This window comes from Microtus oregoni, unplaced genomic scaffold (genome assembly GCF_018167655.1).
Source record: "Microtus oregoni isolate MIOR12 unplaced genomic scaffold, Mior012 000043F_ref0000047, whole genome shotgun sequence".
NCBI lineage: Eukaryota > Metazoa > Chordata > Mammalia > Rodentia > Cricetidae > Microtus > Microtus oregoni.
The window spans coordinates 2,052,521-2,076,591 of record NW_024543210.1 but is presented as its reverse complement, the minus strand read 5'-3'; the positions used below and the strand labels follow the sequence as shown (position 1 = coordinate 2,076,591).

At 40.6% G+C, this 24,071-nt stretch overlaps 1 protein-coding gene across 8 annotated transcripts in view; it reads left to right on the top strand.

The window, feature by feature from the left end:
* The window catches only part of Traf3 (TNF receptor associated factor 3), a 108,418-nt gene that overhangs the window by 41,134 nt on the left and 43,213 nt on the right, over window positions 1-24,071 (top strand). For 6 of the 8 annotated variants that reach the window (XM_041633134.1, XM_041633126.1, XM_041633129.1 and 3 more), the window contains exon 3: window positions 18,780-18,888. The exons of the other annotated variants lie outside the window; for them this stretch is intronic. The gene's annotated coding sequence lies outside the window, so the exon portion shown is untranslated. The remainder of the gene's footprint in view (window positions 1-18,779; window positions 18,889-24,071) is intronic. 8 annotated transcript variants of the gene reach the window in all.

Sequence of the window (24,071 nt, the reverse complement as noted above, 5' to 3'; positions counted from 1 at the left end):
GATCTCTGAGTTCGAGGCCAGCCTGGTCCACATAGTGAGTTCCAGGACAGCCAGGGCTATACAGAGGGACCCTGTCTTGAAAAATCAGAAAGGAAAAAAAAATGAGGTGGAGAATGATAGGATAAGACACTTGATGTCAACAGGCACACACTCTCACGATCTGACTTGACACCTGTATTAAAAAGTGGTGCAAGAGAGAAAGACGCTAGGCAATAGAGGTCACATGGAGGGGATTTTTATTAGGGAAAAGGGAAGGGGAGGCCAAGACCGGCCTCCAGACAGGAGCAGCAGAAGAGAAGAGAGAGAGAGGGAGAGACAGACAGACAGAGAAAGATGGGAACATAGTGAATGTGCACAGCAGTTGCTCTTAGTGGCTGCAGCTGATGACATACCCTGTCAGAACCCCAAGGGCAGGCCTGAGTACTAACAATGACACCACATGTAAGGCAGAATGACATAATGATAGTAGGTTCAATCAATCAATTTATTTATTTTTGGTTTTTCAAGACAGGGTTTCTCTATGTAACATCCTTAGCTATCCTGAAACTTGTTCTGTAGACCAGGCTGACCTTGAACTCACAGAGATCCACTTGCTTCTGCTTCTCGAGTGCTGGGATTAAAGCTGTGCGCCACTACCACCAAGCTCAATCTATTTATTACAAGTAGTTAGAGGTTTCCTTCTCAGAAGCTGAAATGCAAATTGATTTTCCGGCCATATTATGGTTAACCCTGGTTTTTAATTTTTTTAGTGTTCAAAGAAAACTCAGGGGGCTGGAGAGATGGCTCAGCGGTTAAGAGCATTGCCTGCTCTTCCAAAGGTCCTGAGTTCAATTCCCAGCAACCACTTGGTTGCTCACAACCATCTGTAATGAGGTCTGGTGCCCTCTTCTGGCCTTCAGGCATACAAACAAAGAATATTGTATAATAAATAAATAAATAAATAAATTTTAAAAAGAGAAAACTCAGATTTTTGTTGTAGGTCACTTAAAGTGTCAGATTGTATTATTTTCTTTTCCGTCTCTTTCTCTTTGCTCTTTCTTTCTTTTTTTTTTTTTTTAAAAAAAACAAAAACAAAAAACAGGGTCTCTTCATGTAGCCCTATACATCCTAGAACTCTCTGTAGACCAGGCTGGTGTTAAACTCGCAGAGATGTCTCTGCTTCTCCATTGCGGGAATTAAAGGTGTACACCACCATACTGGGTTTTTCTCCTTAAAAAACAAAAAAATTATTCTTTTATTTATTTATTTATTTTTATTTATTTATTTTTATTGAGAAAAGGAGAAAAAAAAAACCAAGTTTCCACCTCCTCCCAGCCTCCCATTTCCCTCCCCCTCCTCCCACCCTTCTCTCCCTCCTCCCACCCTTCTCCCTCTCCCCCCACTCCTTTCCCCCTCCCTCTCCAGTCCAAAGAGCCGTCATGGTTTTCTGCCCTGTGGTAAGTCCTAGGTCCTCCCCCCTGTTCTTTTATTTTTATTTTCATTTTCTTTGTATGAGCAGAGTTGTGAATGGTTGTGAGCTGCCACTGGGTACCAAATCCCAAGTCTCTGAAAGAGCAGTAGTGCTCTTCATCACTGAGTTGTCTCCCCACCCCTTTCTTCTTTCTCTGCTGCTGTACCTTTATTCACTGAGCCATCTTACTGGCCCAAAATGTGTTTTTAATAGCAGAATTCATATAGTGTAAACTCTTGTTATGCAGTGGTATCCAGTGTTGGTGTGTTCACAGTTGTTCAGAATCCTATTTAATTTTAGAACACTTTCATCAACCTGAAGTTATAGACTCTTAATTTGTTCAACAGACAGATAGGAATGAAAGCCAGCATCATGGCACATCATGTTTAACTGTGGTCCCGTATGCCATACCTATAAGCGCAAAGTCAAACTGAAGAGTGAAATAGTAACCTATGGCTGCAGTGGCTTTTCTGCAGCACTTTAGAAGCACTTCTTAGGTGAATAAGAGTTTATATTGAGGCTCTGGTGAAAGGTGAGCTGTAAATTAGATTTTTGAGGAGGGGGACGTCGATTTTGATAGGACAGAGATCGCACTACAGACAGAAGGACATCTGTGGCAGATCGTCCTGTCAGATGAAAATAGTTTGTGTATAGTGTACCTACATAATTTTCCTTTGCCATGTGTGCATGTTCCTGTCTTGTCCTCCCTGTGCTCCTTTATTCCCACACATGCCTGTTTAAAGATCACATCATAGGGAATAGTAAAGGCAAGGTCCAAAAAGGAAAGATCTGGTCTTAGATAGGATCAGTGGGGTTAGCATCATTTGTCTGTAAAGGCCACTTAAATATTTGTGAGTCAGTGCTGTGTATCTGCCTCTGCGAGACTGGGTCTAGTACTAGAGGTGTATTTTACACTAAGAATAAATTCAGTAGCAAAATCTTACTAAGATTATATTTTTTTGTTTTGTTCTAAGGAGGAAAATGCAGTAACTGAAGGATAGTTTCTTGACTTGTAAAAAAAAAAAAAATAGAGATGTGAGCCAAGCGTGGAGGCACACACTTTTGATCCCAGTATTCAGGAGGCAGAATCAGTTAGCTCTCTATGAGTTTGAGGTGAGCTTGGTCTATATATGAGTTCCTGGCTACATAGTGACACCTTGTCTCAAGAAATAAGAGGCTAAGCCAATGTAATGCTGCATGCCTTTACTCCTAGCATTCATGAGACAGTTGCAGATAGATCTCTGAGTTTGAGATCAACCTGGGCTACATAGTTCCAGGGCTACCAGAGCTACATTGTGAGAGCTTGTCTCGAAAAAACAAACAAAACCAAAGAGGAGAGGATGAAATTAAACTCAACAGGCAATTTAACTTTTCATGGTCAGATAAAACTACATATGTTACAGAATGATGTTTCATAAGCAGATTCATTGTTTAAACCTTTTGAAAGTGTCTAGACCCTCTGGTTGAGGAGCACCTCCTTTTTGTGTATTCCTCAACTGATGGCCTCTGTTCAGCTGGAGGATGTTTATTTTCTTTAGAGGAGAAAAGTCATAAGAATCATAGCTGACATTTCTGTAACAAAATATGGGTTTATAAAAGAAAAGCAGAGGAAGTTGATTCACGGCCAACAAGATGGCTCAACAGTTAAAGGCACTTGCTTTTAAACCTGACAACCTGAGTTTGATTTCTACCTCATGGTAGAAAGAAAGACTTGACTCCCCATAGGTTGTCCTCTGATGTACATATATACACAGTGGTACATGGTGTGCACACATGAGCATAAACTTCTTAAGTGCTTCGACAAGAAATGTCAAAATTTAATTTTTTTTTTACAGTTTTATGCAGTTTGGGGGGGGCTTCATAGATGAAGCCTCAAACTGATCATGCTGTCTTATTCCTGTAATCCCAGCACTGGGGAGACTGAGGCAAGAGAATCTGTGAGTTCTAGGTTAGCCTAGACTGTAAGATTACAGAATAAATTCCAGGCTAGTCTGGCTATAGAGTGAGATCCTGTCGCAAAACAAAAACAAAGAAAATTTTTGAAGTGAATCTCATTTCTAATCCCCACATTTGGAAAGTTAAAGCAGGATTATTACAGTTCAGGACCAGTCTGTACTACATAGTAAGATTTAAGATGGCCTGTGCTACAGAGTGAGACCACATCTCAAAGGAAAAAAATGAAGACTCGAAGGCCCTAGGGCTGTGGAGTCCAGATTTGCCTCAGATTTATGATTTTCTTGCCTCTAATCCTGCGTGTCACACTTTCTTTTGTTTGTAATGTATAGACTTAACAGATAGTGGACATTTGTGTAGAAATGATCAGATATCATGATCTGGTAGAATAAACTGAATGAGACCAAAGGAGACTTGTATATTCAAGTCCTGCTTGGCCTCTGTGTGGAGCATTGTCTCTTCCTGCCCCGACAGGGTGCTTTGTACTGTCTTAGGAGAACCTGCTATCAGTTGAAGTAGGCCTGAGATTTTGAGTGGGAATGGGGCTTTAAAGTAGTGTTTACAGTTTACGTGGCCTGCCTTGGGGGCGAGGAATTGTGGTTTCTGTGAATCACTGTAGGGGCGTAAAGGCAAAGGACAAGAGGTCAGAGAAGATTTTGAGGCATTTTTTTGTCGCCCTTGTCTGTACCTTTCAGTTTAAGAGGACTCAGCAGCCTAGAGAACCAGACTTTGGACTGCCCTTCTTTAGTTTGTGTGATGGTTTGAAGGAAAATGGCCCCCAGAGGGAGTGGTAATATTAGGAGGTGTGACCTTTTTGGAGGAAGTGTGTCATGTGGGGTGGGCTTTGAGGTTTCTTTTGCTCAAGTGTAGCTCAATATGACAATCAGTTGACTTCCTGTTGCCTGCAAAGTGTAGCATTCTCAGTTCCAGCACCACATCTGCCTGCAGGCCATCTTGCTCCCTATCCTGATGATAACGGACTGAACCTCTGAAACTCTAAGTGAGCCACCCCAATTAAAACAAAACAAACAAACAAATAACAAAAAAAGTCCCTATACTTGGCAGGCTGATTTAAATTATTAAAAAAATAATTGGGCTGGGTGATGGTGGCGAACACCTTTAATCCCAGCACTCGGGAGGCAGCAGCAGGTGGATCTCTGTGAGTTTGAGACCAGCCTGGTCTACAAGAGCTAGTTCCACAACAGGTTCCAAAGCAACACAGAGAAACCCTGTATCGAAAAACCAAAAAAACCCCCATGAGATCTTATTTGCCACACCATGAAAAGTTACCTCTGATTCGCCAAACTGTAGAAGACACTCAAGCCTAGGTGATAGTCTTGATGGACACCTCCTACCCAGGCTGTCTGGCCCTAGGCTATGTGCTGCCCATATGAGGATGCCCTTTCTCTCAGACCTAGTTATATGTTCTGCTGTCCAGAATACCAGAGATATGCTTGACTTAGGACCTTAACGTGTGGTTCTTCAACAGTGCTTCCCTCTTTCTGAAGAAAGTACTGCTACCGTTGTCATCATGTTCAGTGTGACCACTAGAGTTGCTGTTTCTGAACAAATTGTTTCCTACTTTCAAATTTGCTCATCTAAAATTCTATTGGTAGTATTAACTTAGAATGGGTTTTTAATATATGATTTGTTTTAAAATGCCTTTAATCCCAGGGGGCAGGAGGATCTATGTGCGTTTGAGGCTAGCGTGGTCTACATAGAGTTTCAGGACAGCCAGGTGGGATCTTGTCTCAAAAAACAGACACTTGCTACCTCCTGCCCCTCACTAGGACGGATGAGTTGGCACATTATTCTGAGCACTGTTTTGGGTTCCTCCAGCATCGCTACCATGAACAAGGTTCAGTAACTTTGGCTGGAGGCCAGGTTCAGCCATGTGAAATTTTCCTTAGGCAGCTGCAGACTCAAAACAGTTCTGTTTGCAGAATGTTAAAAATGACCCTCAGTCGGGTGGTGGTGGCACGTGCTTTTAATCCCAGCACTTTGGAGGCAGAGGCAGGCGGATCTCTGAGTTTGAGGCCAGCATTTCTATAAGAGCTAGTTCCAAGACAGCTAGGACTGTTACACAGAGAAACCCTGTTTTTTTTTTGTTTGTTTGTTTTTTGGTTTTTCGAGACAGGGTTTCTCTGTGGCTTTGGAGCCTGTCCTGGAACTAGCTCTGTAGACCAGGCTGGTCTCGAACTCACAGAGATCCGCCTGCCTCTGCCTTCCGAGTGCTGGGATTAAAGGCGTGAGCCACCACCGCCCGGCCGGCCGAGAAACCCTGTTTTGTAAAAACAACAATAACACAAAACAACAGCAACAACAAAAAGACCCTCTGGGGGCTAGAGAGATGGCTCAGTGGTTAAGAGCACTGTTTTTTTTCTTCCAGAGGACCTAAATTCAATTCCCAGCATCCATATGGTGGCTCAAAATCATCTACAATGAGATCTGGTGCCCAATTCTGGCATGCATGCATACATGGATGCAAAATGTTCTATACATAATAAATAAATCAGTCTTTTAAAGAAAATGACCCCTTGTTAACTGGTATTAACTGGAGTGAGTATCTTCTTCTACAAGTCCCCTCATCCCCCAGAAAGTCTGCTCCTTTTTGTAGTCACATTCTTCAGAGGTTTCTCAAAGCACTTTCATGACCCAGTGACTATGAAGAGAACTAAATTTGAAGTCTGTACAAAAAGCTTCCTATAACACACATGCCACAACATACAATCTCAGTCTTTAACATTACCCCTCTGAATTTTCATGGAGTTCTGTTTTACACGGCTTAACTATTTTATATACACTGGCTACAGCATACAATAAAACAGCATACCAAAAAGTTAAAGAAAATCAAAACAAAATCAAGAAAACCAACTATATTTCACCTTTAATAAAGATTTTGTTTGTTTTGGTTTTTCAAGACGGTTTCTTTTTATAGCCCTGGCTGTACTGGAACTTGCTTTGTAGACCCGGGGTGGGGGCTGGCCTCAAACTCACAAAGATCCACCTGCCTCTGCCTCTCAAGTGCTAGGATTACTGGGGTTGAAGGCATGCAGTATCACTGCCCATCAGTAAAGATAATTTTAAAATGCCATTTAGTATCTGAAAGTCATTTAGCATAGAGATTTCATTTTGTGTTTGGGAAAGATGTGAGATGTCCTTTTCCCCCCTTCTATGGAGAGAGGTGTGGGGGAAATGGGGAGGTGTATACAGATGCATGTGCACAAGATGTCCATGTGGGGACCAGAGGAGGATGCCATGTGTCTTCCTCCATCACCCTCTGCTTTACTCTCCAGAAACAGGGTTTCTCACTGAACCTGAAACTCTGTATTTTGCCCAAGCTGGTTGGTCAGCAAACTCTGGAATTTGCCATTGGTAGGGGTGGGTTACAGGCATGTGTGACTATACCCAATTTTTTATGTGGCTACTGGGGCTTCAAACTCAGATTCTCATGCTGCCAAAGCAAACACTTTTATCCATTAAGCTCTCCCCAGCCCCGAGAAGTAGCCTTTTGACAAGAACATTTTTAAAGCTCAACCTTTCCAATTTGCCTAATCACTTATGAAGCACTGTGTGCATGTCCTGCACTTACATACACACACACACACACACGCACGCACACATTGATATAAAACACATGCTTCATAAAATGAGATGTTTAATACTGAGCCACATTTACTTTTTCTTACTCCATTTACCTGTGTCTATTATTTTCAGATCTGAGGAGTAGAGAAAATGATTAATTTTTGTCTATCCTTTTGGTTATGGTATTAATGTCCTCTTGGGGAGATTTTCCCTATAGCCCTATGCATAGAAATCACTGCTATAGGGGCTGGAGAGATGGCTCAGCGGTTAAGAGCATTGCCTGCTCTTCCAAAGGTCCTGAGTTCAATTCCCAGCAACCACATGGTGGCTCACAACCATCTGTAATGAGGTCTGGTGCCCTCTTCTGGCCTACAGGCATACACACAGACAGAATATTGTATTGTATACATAATAAATAAATAAATATTTAAAAAAAAAGAAATCACTGCTATATATATTTTATATCTCTTGTCTTAGGGTTTCTTTCTAGTTTTTTGTTTTTGTTTTTTTTTTTTTTTTTTTTGTTTTTGTTTTTCAGGGCAAAGTTTCTCTGTTTAACAGCCCTATTTGTCCTGGAACTAGCTCTTGTAAACCAGGTTGGCCTTGAACTCATGGAGATCAGCTTGCCTCTGCCTCCCTAGTACTGGGATTAAAGTGCGTGCGCCACCACTACATGGCCGTTTTAGGGTTTCTATTGCCAAGAAGAGACACATGATCACCGCAAATCTTATAAAGGAAAACATTTAATTAGTGTGGCTTACAGTTTAGAGATTTAGTCCTTTATCATCATGGCAGGGTACAATGACTGACCTTCAGACAGACAAGGTGCTGGAGAAGGAGCTGAAAGATCTATATCTTGATCTTCAGGCAACAGGAAGTGGTCTGAATGTCACATTGAGCGAAGCTTGAGCAAAGGAAAAAGGAAATCTCCACACACACACCCCCCACAGGGTTTCTCTGTAGCTTTGGAGCCTGTCCTGGAACTCCCCTTTGTAGACCAGGCTGGCCTCGAACTCACAGAGATCTGCCTGCCTCTGCCTCCCGAGTGCTGGGATTAAAGGTATGCGCCACCACCGCCTGGCTTTTAATTTTTTTAAATATTTATTTATTTATTATTCTGTCTGCGTGTATGCCTGAAGGCCAGAAGAGAGCAAAGGAAATCTTAAAGCCCACGCTGTCGTGACACACTTCCTCCAGTATAACCGCACCTACTTCAATAGTGCCATTCCCTGTGGGCCAAGCATTTAAACACATGAGTCTATGAGGGTCATACCTAATTCAAACCACATCTCCCTTTGGTAGTTTTCATGTCTTACACCTCGAGCCTGGACTGTCCTCCTTCTCAGCCTGATAGTTGGTGAATGCAGGGCCTCTGTCCTTATTCTCTTATTCATAGTGCCCAGCATGGACATCAGACAAATTAGGGTGTCTTGAAGTCTATGTTAATCCTTTCCTTAATAAGATTTTCTCAGAGGTTTTTAGGTTCAGCCAAGAAATCTTTTCCCCATGACCGACTTTACTAGTTTTCTGAACTATTGATAGCTTCAATTTTTCTTCCCCTTTTTAGAATAAATGACCTTTTATGTTCCAAGTGGGCCCTTTCTTGTTAATCTTGCCTTGTGTTTGCATTTAAATATAAAGATGGAAAGAATGAAGTAGTGGTTTGTTTTTTTGTTTTTTGTTTTAAAAACTAGTAAAACCTGCCCCAGTGCTTTTGGCATTCTGATGTATAGACAAATCTTTTAAGTTTGTTTTCGTCTAAGTGCTAGACCAGGGAAAGAGTGTTGGCATTCAAAAGTAGTGGATGCTAAGTTCCCTGCTAGTGTTTGGCTTGCTTGCCAGCCTACATGTGAAAGGTGGGATTGACTGTGACCACAGTGCTTTTTGTGCTGGCTGTCTTCCAGGTATGCCCTGTACACTGGGTCTTTCCTAGACTTGCTTAGTAACTGTCTAACCTATCTTCAAAGTTCCCCCCTTATTTTTCAGCAAGATTTATTAATGTAGCTATTTTATTTGTATAAGGAATATTGACAGAATATTTGAAAACTTCTTTTGTATTATGCCTTACAAAAAAATAAATTATATAGAAAATATGTGGGATTCGGATGAAATTTTCTTGTTTATTCAGTGGAATTAGGATTTGAGAATATTGGAAAATGAGATGGCTGATTTCATATGTGTAGTTATTCTATAAAACCAAGACAGTAAGTTTATCCGTCTATTTGTTTAAAATTGAATTGATATGCTTGGAGACTGGGCACTAAGAACTTTTACTAGTCAGTAAATTGACTTGGTGTCAGTGCTTCAGATGGCTGTTTGGTGTTCCTCATATTGGCTTATAAATTATTACCTGTGATGATTTGAATAAGAATGACCCTCACAGGCTCATAATATTTGATGCTTAGAAACCAGGAAGTGACACTGTTTGAAAGGATTATAAAGATTAGGAGGCTCGGGGGTGGGCTTTGAGGTTTCAAAAGCCCACACTAGGCCTGGTGTCTGTCTGTCTGTCTGTCTGCTCTCTCTTTTTCTCTCTCTCTTCCTCTCTCTTCCTGCCTGCGGATCAGGATGTAGCTCTCAATTACTTCTCCAGTGCCATGTCTGCTCCCATGTTGCCCACAATGATGATAATGGGCTAAGCCTCTGAAACTGTAAGCAAGCACCCAATTAAATGCTTTTAAGATTTCCGTGGTCATGGTGTCTCTTCATGGCAATGGAACAGTAACTAAAACATTACCTAAATTCAGCCTGACTGCATTTTGTTTTTTTTTGCACCCATGCTTTTTGTGCATCTATTTCATGGTTATAGGAAAGTTTAAATTCTCTTAGTGCTGTCTTGTCTACAAAGTGTTTTTTTACAAAACTAATTTTTATCCATTTGATGATTGCCTTTGATTGATACAGTAGGAACACGCACATACACATGTGACAGTTTGTAGCACGTAATAGAAACTCAGAGTCAGAAATTGGGATTCATCTGAAGGTCATAAAAGCAAAACAGCCAACCACTGGCTCTTATCTCTACCTCAGTTTGAAATGGTGATCTTGCCTCCAGGAATCTCAATATGAGACTATGTCTGTGAGCTGTCTCCTCCCATCTTATATTTCTCTTAGGGCTGGGATTAAAGGCATTCACCACTGGGTTAAAGGTACACACTACCTGGTTTCTATGGCAAACTAGTGTGACTACTGGGATTAAAGGTGTGTGTCACCACTGCCTGGTCTGTAAGGCTGACCAGTGGGGCTATTTTAGTCTCTGATCTTCAGGCAAGCTTTAGTTATTAAAATACAAATGAAATATCACTACAACTATTGATGGCAATAGATGGGGACATTTTCTGTTTCCCAGACATCACTGAGAAGAAAGTATTGATAATTCTTGTTAGCATTGGTCTTAATTTTACTTAATGGGAGACTTATTTCTGGAGACTTCTGTTTGCACTGTGATGAAATAATGGGACTCGGTCTCTGCCAGATTCAGGGGAGGCAAATAGTATAGAATTTAAGGGTGCACCAAAATAATTGGTAATTGAGATTAATGATATTTTAATGTAATACTTTTAAAAATCAAATTAAGGGCTGGAGATATGGGTCAGAGGTTAACAGCAGTGGCTGTTCTTCCACAGGTCCTGAGTTCAGTTCTCAGCACCCACATGGTGGCTCACAACCGGCTATAATGAGATCTGGTGCCCTCTTCTGGCCTGCAGGCAGACATGCAAACAGAACACTATATAATAAATAAATCCTTTTTAAAAATCAAATTGATTGAAATATGTGGTGAAAAATAAATTTTAGGTAAATATAATATTGGTATTGATTGTTTTTCCTCATACAGCACAGTGACTGGTGCTGTATTTAAAATTTTATATGTTGTTCCCTAGTGTCCTCCCATTAATTTTGATGTTCTCTATCATTGTACATTTTCCCCATTCTCTTAACATTTGTGCCTAAGGCAAGTCTTCTATTTCACCCAAAACCAGAACAACTTAGAAACCATTTAAACAACTTAGAAACCAGGCAGAATATGTAAAAAGAATTTTCTGACATTTGTGCAGGGTAAATTAGGACTGTGTCCCCTGAAACAGGGAACCAGGTGGACAAGCACACAGTACCCAGCTCATTAACTAGAGCAGGCACTGCGTGATTTCCTGTATAAAGGGCAACAAGCACTCGTGCTGGGCTTGTGGAACTTCTTGGTTTCTGTCATGACCATTCTGCTCTCACTTGTGCTTCCTCTATAAAAGCACGAATGTAATCAAACAAGTATAGATTTGTTCCAACAAAACTTTATTATAAAAGCAGCAGCAGGTTGGATTTGGCCTTCGAGTATCTTTTTACCTGGTTTAGAGGCAGAGTCTCCACATATCAGGTAAGGGGGAAAAGGCCAGAGTCCAGCAACCTCACTAGAGTGACAAAGCAGAGCAAATTTGGGGAAAGGGAAGCTGCTTAGAACTGCAGGGATCTGCACAATGACCCCAAAGTCTTGCCTGGGTTATCATATACACAGCAGACATACCTCAAAGCCGGAAAGAGCAGACTGTCACATAAGTCTGGGAATATGTTCTAGGATTGCCTTTCATTGTTAGTGGAATGCAGAGCAGCTTTTCACCCAGGTTGATGTGTAGCTAGCTCAGCAGTCTATAACCTGTAGGAGGCTGTAGCCCTAAAGTAAGTTGCTTCTGATTTTTTCTAGCCAAGTCTAGGTAATGTATCTGTATTCCAAGAACAAAGCCCAGAAACTTGAAAAGGTACGGTAAGGGCTGGGGCTGGGGCACAATGGAAGAGAGAGTGCTTAGTGTAGATGGGACTTTGAGTTTGATTCCAGCCACTATGGAAAAACTCAACAAGAACAAAAGAGAGAGAATTATAGAGAATTGGCAAATTTTCATGGTATTGGGGGCAAGGAGCATAGCTCAGTGGTACATTGCTTACCCTGTGTGCATGAGGTGTTCAGTCACCAGGACTCCAAGGGAGGGGATAGGACAGTAAAATCCAGTATTTAGTAGTGTGTAAAAGTAATCAGTGGGGTCTGGAGATGACTTAGTGCTTGTTTCTTTAGAGGAGTCAGTCCCCAGCATCTGTGTCACAACTCACAAGTACCTGTATGTCCAGTTCCAGGGGATCCAACATTCTTTTCTGTGTGCTAGGTATGCACATGGTACACATATACATAAGGCAAATCATGTACACACATAATATAAATGAACACTAAAAATTTTTTTTAGAAAAAAAAGGGACTGATCTTAAGTAGTTGGATTATGAGTTAAATATTGAAAGAAAAAAACCTTAATTCCAAACCTTAACTGTTAGGTTTTTTTTTTTTTTTTTTTTTTTTTTTTGGATTTTCGAGACAGGGTTTCTCCGTAGCTTTTGGTTCCTGTCCTGGAACTAGCTCTTGTAGACCAGGCTGGCCTCGAACTCACAGAGATCCGCCTGCCTCTGCCTCCCGAGTGCTGAGATTAGAGGCGTGCGCCACCACCGCCCGGCAACTGTTAGTTTTTTACGCAGCACAAAGCTCTTTGTAAAATGAAGAGAGATTTTTCAGCAAAGGAAAGCTAACCCAAGGACCTAGGACTCCATAGCACACACAGCCTAGGTTCCAATCCCAGTCTCAACCCAAGAAGAAAACAAAAATATCTGTCTGGCATGGTGCCTATAACTTGAGATTGCAGGTTGAAGGCCAACCTGGTTTACATAGTGAGACACTATCTTAAAAAGAAAAATAAGAAAACCCCAATAACTAAAAAGAAAAACTAACAGAACTTATTGCCAGCAGAATTACACTTGAGAAAATAATACCAAAGGACGTTCAGATAGAAGAGGACAGTGTGGAAGCTTTTGTAAAAGAATAATAGGAACTCAAAATGCTCCATCATGGGCTCATTTTACTTCAAGTAACTTTTGAAAAATTAACTATTAAAGGTGAAAAATAAAATGTATTTTGGAAGTTATAATACTTGTATGATAAAATAAATAATAACAGAAAAAGATGGAAGGAAGAAAATGCAAGTATGGAGTTCATAAGGTTTTATTTGTTTTGTTTTGTTTTTTGTGCAATAGTTTGTATGTAACTTAGACTGGTATGAAGTCTGTGATCCTCCAGTCTCAGCTTCCTGAATGCTGGGATTAAAGGCATGTGCCACACTATGCCTAGCTATGTAGATATGCATAGCTATGTAAGAACTATGTAAGATTCTATACTGTGAAAAATCGAAGATGTATGTTATATCAGGGAAATATTCTTTCAGGGAAAAATTTTGTCAGCATCAGAAATATACAATGGGATAACACCACATAACACAGGCCAAAGCATGATAATATAAATATCTTTTTTTATTCTAAGGTTATTTATTTATTTATTTATTATTTGTACAACATTCCTTCCATGTATGCCTGCACCCCAGAAGAGGACACCAGATCTCATTATAGGTGGCTGTGAGCCACCATGTGGTTGCTGGGAACTGAACTCAGGACCTGTGGAAGAACAGCCACTGCTGTTAACCTCTGACCCATATCTCCAGCCCCAATATAAATATCTTTATGCCAGCACTTTTAACAAATGAAAACAATTGTCAAGTTTTACTCAAGGAGAGATATAATCTGTATGTTTATTAAGGAGCTTATATTAAGGTTAGTAAGATACCAGAGCAGGTGAAGGCCGAGGACCTCAAGCCTAAGGACTGGAGTGCAGTCTCTGGGATTCACGTGATCAAGTCGACAGCCAACTTTGCAAGCTGTCCTCTGACTTCACACATGCATCCATATACATTCAGCAAATAAATAAATAAAATTTTAAAAGAAACTTTACAATTTTTGAAAAAGAAAAAAATGTTGAAAAAGAACTTAGTTTATTTAAAATGCCTAAAAGAAGACAATACATTATTTTACTGACAAATTACACTAAATGTTTAAGAGAAAGAATGTTGGGGCTGGAGAAGACAGTTCAGTGGTTAAGAGCAGTTGTCGCTCTTGCAGAGGACTTGGGTTCAGTTCCCAACACCCTCATGATGGCTCATGACCATCTATATATAACTAATTCTAGGGGAGCCAATGTCCTCTTCAGACCTCTCCTGGCACCAGACATGTACAAAGTGCCTGTACACCCGTGCAGGCAGAACATTCATAACAAAAGTAAATCTAAAAATAAGAGAAAATATTAATTGGACAAAAGCTTTTTTAAAAAATGAAGTAGAATATATTTTCTAATCAGTTCTGGAAAGTTGGCACCATCCTAATTACAAAACCAGACAAAACATAATGAAGACAAACTTCCATGAAAGATATAAATCAAAGAAAAATCCCTCATACATTTGGCAAATCAAATCTATATAACAACAGATAAAGAGGTTACTTCATAATGACCAGATAAAGTTTTAACTCCAGAATGAAAGGTTAGTTTAACATTGGAAAATCCATTATGGTCAGCTGGGGTAATAGAGCAAAGAAAAATGCCACAGTGATGCAGAAATGAAAAATAGAAAACACAGAAGGCAAAAGACAGATAAAATGGTGCCTCACGTGTAAGTGAAGACAGGAGGGAGAAGAAGGGAAGGAGATGGGTGGCTGGGTACAAAAGTATCTTGGAAAGGTAATAATTGAAAATGGAAGATGCTAGACTTAAGGCAGAGGGATCAGGAGTTCAAGGTTGTTCTCAGCTATATAGTTGAGTTAGAGACCAGTGTGAGCTACACAAGACCCTGTCTCAACAATGCAAAAGTTCAGCATCTAACAGATAAATGACTGTCACATAAGGCGTAATGGTTTGCAGGGTTTGAACCCATAGACAGGTGCACAGAGGGAGCAGTGGCCATGTGAGTAAAGCTGACGGCTTACAGTTTTGTCATCCAGAAGAGTCTAAGATTTTGCAAATGTTGGGCCTTGATAAGTCACGGTTCATGCTATAGTTTCTAAATAATAAAGAAAAGAAAGAGATTATTTAAGTTGATGATTTAGGAGCAGGGACAGGAGTGGTACCTAATCCCAAAAAAGACAATAGGAGCCCCTTTTAAAGAGCAGATTGTAACCCAAATATGAGTAATCACTTCTAGTATAAGTGGATCAAGTGTTCCAGTTAAAAGATAAAAATATTAGGGCTGACCAGAGACGGCTCAGAAGTTAAGAGCAGTGGATGCTCTTCTAAGGTTTTGAGTTTAATTCCCAGTAACCACATACATGGTGGTTCCTAACCATTTATAATGGGATCTGATGCCCTCTTCTGGTGTGCAGGCATACATTCAGACATAGCACTCATATATAGAATATAAATCTTAAAAAATATTTTGAAATATAAAAATATTAAATTGGAATTCTAAGAAATTTAAGTTAGTGCTGCTAACTAGGACCCTTGTAAGGCATAAGGATTCAGAAATGTTACAATTGTGAAACGAAGAAAAACATACTACACAGATACCAACCAGATGCACAATTGTATAAAATCAGATAAAATGCACAGCATAGCAGATACAGTAATGTGGGCAGGGGTCTCAAATATATCAACAGCTTTTAATATATTAATATCCTGTGACATAGAGATGTATGTATGTGTACAAGTATGCCACAGAAAGCATGTGATCACAGGACAGCTTTGGATTTGTTCTCTTCTCCCACCCTTATGTAGACTCCAGGGATCACAACTCATGTCATCAAATGCCTTTATTTACCCTGAGCCTTTTCACCAGCCCAGTCCAGTTTTTTTTTTTATCATCTTTAAGAGCCTTGGCGTACTCTGCAGGATTGTCTTACCTGGGGAAGAGGGAATCTACATGTGTGAGGTCAGGTCTGAAAGCAACATAAGTTTTGCGTATGCCTACATTTTATTAGCAGAACTTGGCTCATAAACCAACAGACAGGACTGTGTGTTAGTCAGTGGCATGTACCTGTGTGACCATCAGGCTGAGGAATTTATTTGGGGACATATTAAGCTTTCCACAGTTTGTAATTATAAAGGTTTCAATTCAGAGGAAAACTAAGTATAAACTTAGATAACCCTAACAGCATAACTTGAGAATGGTCAAATAGACAGTGACAGCAGTTCTAAGAAAAGTGAACCCATAATCACAATGAAGATTCTGAACATAGCTGCAATTGATGGAACAAATAAGCAAAAAGTAAATATAACTAGCATCTAACTCTCTGGTTTGATGTTTTATATATATTTAAAAATTAACCTGATAGTTATCTTTCAAGTACACAAAGATGTTTATAAAAATAGGCCAATCTGACCTGGAGGTGGTGACCCACACCTTTAATTCTAGCATTCAGGAGGCAGAAGTAGGTGGATCTCTGAGTTCGAGGCCAGCTTGGTCTACAGAGGGAGTTCCAGGACAGTCAGGGCTACACAGAGAAACCCTGTCTTGGAAAACAAACAAACTGGCCAGTCTTGCATAGTAGTTCAATTCAGTGTCAGTATATTTCAGAACACTGTTGTAATACAGATTGTAATCTACGACCTCTATGGAATTAAGTTTTAAATCAGGAATGAAAGGTAATTATAAAATCCTAATACCAGTACGCAGAAAGCAGAGGGACGAGGATTGTGGCAAGTTAGAGGCCAGCCTGATCTGCATAGTAAATTGTAGGCAAGCCAGGGCTCCATAGTAAGACTCATTTCAAAAACAAATAATTCTTTCACATAACTCATGATTAAAGAACATCAGTGGAAGCTAGAAAGTATTTTAGGTAGAATGATTAAAAGGGTATCAGCAGTGGGGTAGGTCACTTGTAGGCACCCAACTGGGTGAAGATCTTTCTTGCATGATCCTCTTTACTCAGAGTCGACTGTCAAATGCAGGCTTCTTTATGTTCAAGTTCAGTGGGAAACAGAATCTCTAAGTAAAAATACTGTAAAGTTTGACTTAGGCCATGTTCAGAGAGTAGACCGTCTCTGGTAAGACAGGCCCAAGTCAGTGCTTTTTTAGGCCCAGAACTCAGAAGCTGGTGGGTTCAGCATGGGAAGTTAAACTTGGTGAAAAATTCAGGTGCAAGACCCTGAACAGATGCTTAGTTGCAGAATTAAATTTCTGTGTAGTGATCATCTGTAGCACCTGCGCTATGAGACGGTATGCGAGCTGGGAACTGAGCTGGAGACTTAAAAACACACGCTCAGAGACTCGGGGACAATGGTCATCTGTGATATAAGAATGCTGAGTTTATTGTGCTCCAGGGAAGCTTATATGGAGATCCTTAACTGATAGCCTCACCAGAACCCACTCCCCTGCTATCAGTGTCTCCTGCTCAGAGCAGCTGCAGGCACAGGTAAACAAGTTGTTTTGCTCAGTTCGCTCCAACAGGCAAAGGGTCTGTGGCAGGCAAAGAAAGTCAAGGGGCCAGGGGTCTGCAGCCCCCAATAATCATTAGATATAAATTTTTATAAAATTTATTCAAGTTAACCTAAAGTTTTGTATTAAGGGTTTGTAAGAATATTAGCCAGGCAGTGGTCATGCACGCACTCGGGAGGTAGTGGATCTCTGAGTTCAAGGCCAGCATGGTCTACTAGAGCTTGTTCCAGGACAGGCCCAAAACTACAGGGAAACCCTGTCTCGAAAAACAAAAAACAAACAAAAGTTTGGAAGGATATCCAAAAGAAAGTATGTGGCTACTTAGTCAGCAGGATTAATACACCCAATGAGTTCCATTCAAAAAGTGAGCAACAGAGGTCCTCTCAAACTCTTCTAGGAGTGCAAATTATTATAGCTGCTGTGAGAAATACTGGGCTTTCTGTAGAAGATATTGAATTTCATACTTGCCTGATAAAGCAGTCACTCTTCTAGATGTATATGTACACCTAGGTACCTGTGTGTGTGAGGTAGATTAGCAGAAAGGTCTTCTGAGGTTCATATTTGCTCTTAATCAGGCATTTTGGACCAAGGACTGGATAGCCAAGTTATGTATTTTATTCCAATATTACATGATAATGGAAACAAGCCGTAGCTGCAGCAACAGTGTAGAACAACAAAATGCAAAAACGAGAATATAAACAAAGCCAGTCATGGTGGAGCACACCTTTAATCTCAGTTCTTTGGAGGCAGAGGCAGGCAGATCTTTTTGAGATTGAAGCCAGCCTGATATACAGAGAGGGAATATGAGTCTATTTATATAAAATTCAGAAGCAAGTAAAAATAAGAAAGAAAAGAAAACCGTAGTATGTTCTAGGGCTGTTTACCTGCATTTTAACTGTAGTAAGAAAAGCAAAGACCTACAACCATAAAAGTTAAGGTAATGGTTTCTTTTTTTTTCTTTTTCTTTATTTATTTTTTAGTTTTCAAGACCGCATTTCTCCATTTAGCACATGCTTTCCAGGAATTTACTCTGTATACCAGGATGGCCTTAAATTCCCTGAGATCTGCCTTCTTGAGTGCTGGGATTTAATGTGTACACCACCACTACCCGGCCAAGGTAGTGGTTTCTTGGAGGTTACAGAATCATTGCATTCAGAGCAAAGTATTTAATATTTCTGGAGTTCTGGCAGCACTCCATTACCTGACCAGGGTGGTACTAGGCTCACTGTGTAATAACGATGGTAACACTGTGTGAATGTTACCTCAACTTTGCTGAGTTTATGTAATAATTTAGCATAAAAGAAACAAAGAAAAAAAAAGAATCAAACTTTATAATGCACGGTGTGATCTTTAAAGTATAGAAAAATCATAGTACATGTCCATATAGAATGATTAAAAATATTTATCATGAACTTTCATTTTATAAAAATGTGTGCTCTGGAATTCTGTATTTTAGAGCTTTTAACATTTTCCAGCTGCTTTAAAGCTGACCAGGCCTTCTTCTTGATTCTCAGGTACAAGATCCCCATTACTTGAAGGGTAAGGTTGGCACTGCTTGACGTCTTGTGGAAGCTTCTCCCTCACTCCTAACCTCCCCAAACCTCCTTACAGCATATGACACAGGTATGCTGTTAGAAATTTTTAATATGGGCAGACTTCTTTTTTTTTTTTTTAAGATTTATTTATTTATTATGTGTACAGCATTCCTTCCATGTGTGCCCGCAAGCCAGAAGGGGGCGCCAGGTCTCATTATAGATGGCTGTGAGCCACCATGTGGTTGCTGGGAATTGAACTCAGGACCTCTGGAAGAGCAGTCAGTGCTCTTAACCACTGAGCCACCTCTCCAGCCCCTGGACTTCTTATTTATTTATTTATTTATTTATTTATTTATTTATTTATTATGTATACAATATTCTGTCTGTATGCCTGAAGGCCAGAAGAGGGCGCCAGACCTCTTTACAGATGGTTGTGAGCCACCATGTGGTTGCTGGGAATTGAACTCAGGACCTTTGGAAGAGCAGGCAATGCTCTTAACCACTGAGCCATCTCTCCAGCCCCTGGACTTCTTTTTTAAACTGTTACCTTTTTGCTTTGCATAAAAATAAGATAGTTCCAAAACATGCTGAACTTGCTGGCTTTTAGCCATAGCCGTTTCCTTTTTAGACAGTTGTTGAATGACCTAGGTTTGGTTTGTTTTAGACTGCATCTAGCTTTATTTTCTCTCTTTTTAAAAAAAAACTTGTGTATGTGTGTGAGTATTTGTGTGTGTGTTTTGAGGTTTGTGCACAGAATGCAGGACATCTGTGAAGTCGTGTGTGTGTGTGTGTGTGTGTGTGTGTGTGTGTGTGTTGAGGTTTGTGCATCAGAATGCAGGACGTCTGTGAAGTCCAGAAGAGTATATAAAGATAACTTGGAGCTTGGAAGTACAGGCACTTGTGAGTTGCCTGAAATGGGTGCTGGGATCCAAACTCAGGACCCTTTTTAAAGCTCTTAACCGCTGAGCCATCTCTTCAGCCCTCTTTCAGTTTTTTTATAGCCAGCATTAAACTGTGATCACAATGGACAAAACCTCTGGGGCTAAAGAATGATTTAATAACTTCAGCAAACAAGATTAGCAGCCTTGCTGCCTTGCCAGGCCCACTCTGAAAGTTCTTTTCCCTGCATCTCACCGCAGAAGCATGCCTTCTGACGGTCTGCTGGCCACTGCTCCACATGGGACTGTGCCTTTGCCTTCTTAACCATCTTACAATAGGGACTTGAAAGGGGAAAAAATACTGTTCTAATCTCTAATTTGTGATTGAAAAAATAAAAAAGGAAAGGACATGACTATTTCTAGTATGGTGATGATTGAGTGACATTTTATACTTGGAATTAAGAACCCATAATATGTTACAACATTAAGATAAATACAAAAAGGGTTTGAAGTATTTGGTATTTGCAAAGTGAAAGTTAATACATGGCTACTTTTGATCAGTTAAAAAGTAGCCAGAAAACTGTCACTTAAGTTTCCTTTCTAAACCCAGCAGCATCACAGTGCCACCCCCACCCCATAGTTAACAGTTCTTTCTGTCTGTGAAGTAGGATAGTAGCCAGTAAGTCTCCTCAGTCATTGTAATCTTCTCCACCCAGGTTCCCTGGGGTTTTTGTGCTGTGAATTTCAGGCTGGTTGTACTGTCATGAGAGCTTTCCCTGCCTGGCTTTGGCCATGGGCACTGAACTTGTGACAGAGGCTGGTTCCTGGCTTCATCAGCCCTCCTTGTAGGCTAGTGTGTTCTTGTCAGAGGCACAATGTCTGCACCTCTGTTCAGTCACTAGAGTCTGCAAGATGCTTCTGTTCTAACTTTGTCATGTATTCTTCCTTGAATAACTGAAATGTTTCTGCATTGTTGTATCAGTAGTTCCCTCATTGAGTATTTGCTTACCTAAGAGACAGTTCAAATAGTAAATAGGAAAATATATGCCTGAGTCTTTATTTCTGTAAGTTCTCAGCCATATGGTTCTACTATCACTTGTATGTAACCAGTTGTTTCTTGTGAATTGAATCGTATTTTCAGGTCTGCTTAGAGATAGTCAGATGCCATTTCTGGTCAGCAGAGCTTCCTGATTGCTAGGCACAGTGTTTGGTCCGTGACAAAGGCTGCCCTCCTTACTTTCTGGTCTCTTTAGGTGTTCTCTACTCATCTTGAAGCTTCTTTATTGCCACCTGCAGCTGCCTGCTTTTTCTCAGCAGCTCTGGTTTCCTTTGTGGGAAGTGGGATCTTGGGGCTATGGGCACTCATGATGTGGGAGCTTGGTCTTTTTTCCTCTCATGCTGAAAATCTTGGTTCCTAAAAGACTTAGCATATTCACTCAGTTGTTTTAACCTGTTCAAGTGTGTGGTTGTTTTAAATAACAATACCAGCAGCAACAGAAGACCTAGCTAAGATGAGCTATATTCCCTTGCCACATCATCAACTGGTTACATAGTTAATGCACGTGTTTCACTGTTTTTTAAGGGAAGAGGGTCTTTTTCATTTTATTTGTATTGTGATTTTACAAAACCTTTTCATGATTCCAAGTCACAATTAAATACTTTTCAAAAATCCGAGCTTCTATTCCTAATTCTTCACAATGACCAAAAGATAGATATCTACAGTTTCTCATCGTTTTCCAGAGTTGGAGAGGAAGAGCTGTTTTCTTTCTTAGCCCCATGCCCTCCCTAGGTGTGGCAGTGTCAAGTGTTCAGTGAAGAGAGGGGCAGAAGATTTGAATTAGAACTGGAGCAGAGTTTAAACCCAGCAGAAAAGGGAGAGTCTAAGGGAGAGTGGAAGGAGGAATGAAAGTTGCCAACTCCAATACCACATTTTATCCTAAAGTTTTAAACATTTTAAGCTCTACTTAATGTAGCCGTAATGTTTTTTGCTCTTTGAATCCATTTTTCTGTAAAGGTAACGCTCTAGGTAAGGGAATCACAGCCTCCCCCCCCCCTCACCTCACTCTTGTAGCCAGGCAGAACCTCCCCTGAAAAGATCTTGTCTGCTGCCTGACACCTACACAGTGGCTTGAGCTTTGGGTCCTGCTCCTACCTTTCTGTCTAGATGTCAGGACTCCAGCTATGGGCCACGGGAGCTGTTGTGGGGAGGCTGCTTGTTTGTTCCCAGCTGCTCAGCCCAAAAATGACCACATAGAAACTGTATTAATTAAATCACTGCTTGACCTATTAGGTCTAGCTTTTTATTGGCTAGCTCTTACATTTTCATTTAACCCATTTCTACTAATTTGTGTATCACCACATGGCTTTGGCTTATCCCCAAGATTCTATCCAGTGTCTGTCTCTGGCTGGACTCCATGGCTTCTCCTGACTCTGCCTTCTTTCTCCCAGCATTCAGTTTAGTTTTCCTCACCTAGCTCTATTCTGCCCTATCACAGGCCAAGGAAGTTTTTTTATTCATTAACCAATAAAAGCAACACATCGACAGGTCTGCATCTAAGAGGTGCTTTAGAACTCCTAAGTTGTAGCCTGGAGAGATGGTTTAACAGCTAAGAATACTGATCACTCTTAGAGAAGACCTGGTTTTGGTTCCCAGCACTAACAATATTCAGTGAACAATCACCTGTAACTCTAGCTCCAGGAGCTCCAGTGCCATCTTGCCTCCCTGAGCACCATGTATGTGGAGCACAGATAGGTGAGATAAAACACTCATACATAAAAGATAAAAAAATAAATAAATCTTAAAATAGTCTTACTTATATGAACCAAAGGCGTAATGCAGAGCTATAGGTAACTGCTATTTTCTTATAGTTGTAAGCTATTATCTGTAATTTAGTTTTTTGCTCCTGTCAGTTTGCATGGGTTGGTCTGTGTCTCTCATTCTCTCTTTGAACCAGGACTTTTAATAATGTTGTTAAGTTGACTGAGTTAGAGGTGTGGAAACAGACCTCAGGATGTGTTTATGAGCATGTTTCCAGAAAGGCTTACTAGAAGACCACCATGTGTATAGACTGCATTACTTCATGGGCTGAGGTAGTAGAATATATAGAAAAGGAGAAAGTGAGCTGAGCACCAGCACTCGTCTCCCTGCTACCTGACTGCAGATGCCATGTGACCAGCGCCACCTGCTCCTGCTGCCATGCCTCCCTCACCATTTTGAACTGCACGCTCAAACTTGAGCTAAAATCAACCCTTCCTTCCTTCAGTTGCTTTGGTCATAACAGTAACAGAACAGCCACAGGTAGTGAAACATGGGTGTTTATGCTCTGCTCGCATGTTCACATGATCTTCACTCCTGTGCTCTGCAGTAGGGGCCATTTTCTTTGTTTATCTGATGCTTCCTTTTTTTGGTTTTCCCCGGACTTTCCAGTTCTTTGGAACACTCTTTTGTCAGCAAATGTACTTTTGTTTCTAGTTTCTAAGCTTCAAAATTAAAATGAAGCGAAATCACAGGAGTAGAGACCTTATGCTGAAGTTACAAGTGTAAAGTCATTGTCTATTCTGCTGTATGAGACATGAAAGCCAAGCATCCACAGCAGCTGGCTGGAATCTGTAAAGCTATGTCCTCATACAGAGGACATAGATATCTTATGGTGGGTAATATAAGGCCATCAGGTACAGTAGATTTCCCCCTGAAATTATAGCAGATAGTGAAGAATAAAGCACTAAGTCTGCTTGAAGAACAGCATAGAGCACAGAGTCTTACAGTATAGCAGTGCAAGGATGCGGACTTCGGGGCTGCTGCTTATGCTCACTACTGGCCTTGGTTCCTCTTCAGGGTCCTGTTGTATATGAGTGATAAGTCCATATTCTAGACATGCAATTGCCTTCACTGTAACTCCTTGTCTAGGGGTGCCATCTTCTGTTTAGTTAAAGCTAACTCTTCATATGTTGGAAGAAAACATTCTTTTCCCACTTGATTTCCAGGAGGATGGAAGCTGAACTGTTAGTGGTAGCCTGGGTTTCCATCATGTGGGTGATCTACTATATTATGCAGATTTGTATATGTTCAGTTTCTGGGCATTGGAAACTCCATGTTGCTTTCCCAGTTCAATCTGTTAAATGTTAGTTGACAGAACCCTAAAAGTTGCTTCAAACACCATTCTTAATGCCTTTGACTGAAATAGCATTATAACATGAATAATAAAAACCCAGAGACAGATATCAGAATTCAAAATGAAGATCAGAAAAGCAAAGTGGCTAGCCACTACCTCAGACCAAAATGGGCGATCCTGCCTCCACAAATCCTCAGACTGAGACTGAGCCTGAGCCTGAAACCTGTCTCCTTCCATCCTATATTCTTCTCTAGTGCTGGGATTAAAGGCGTGTGTCATTG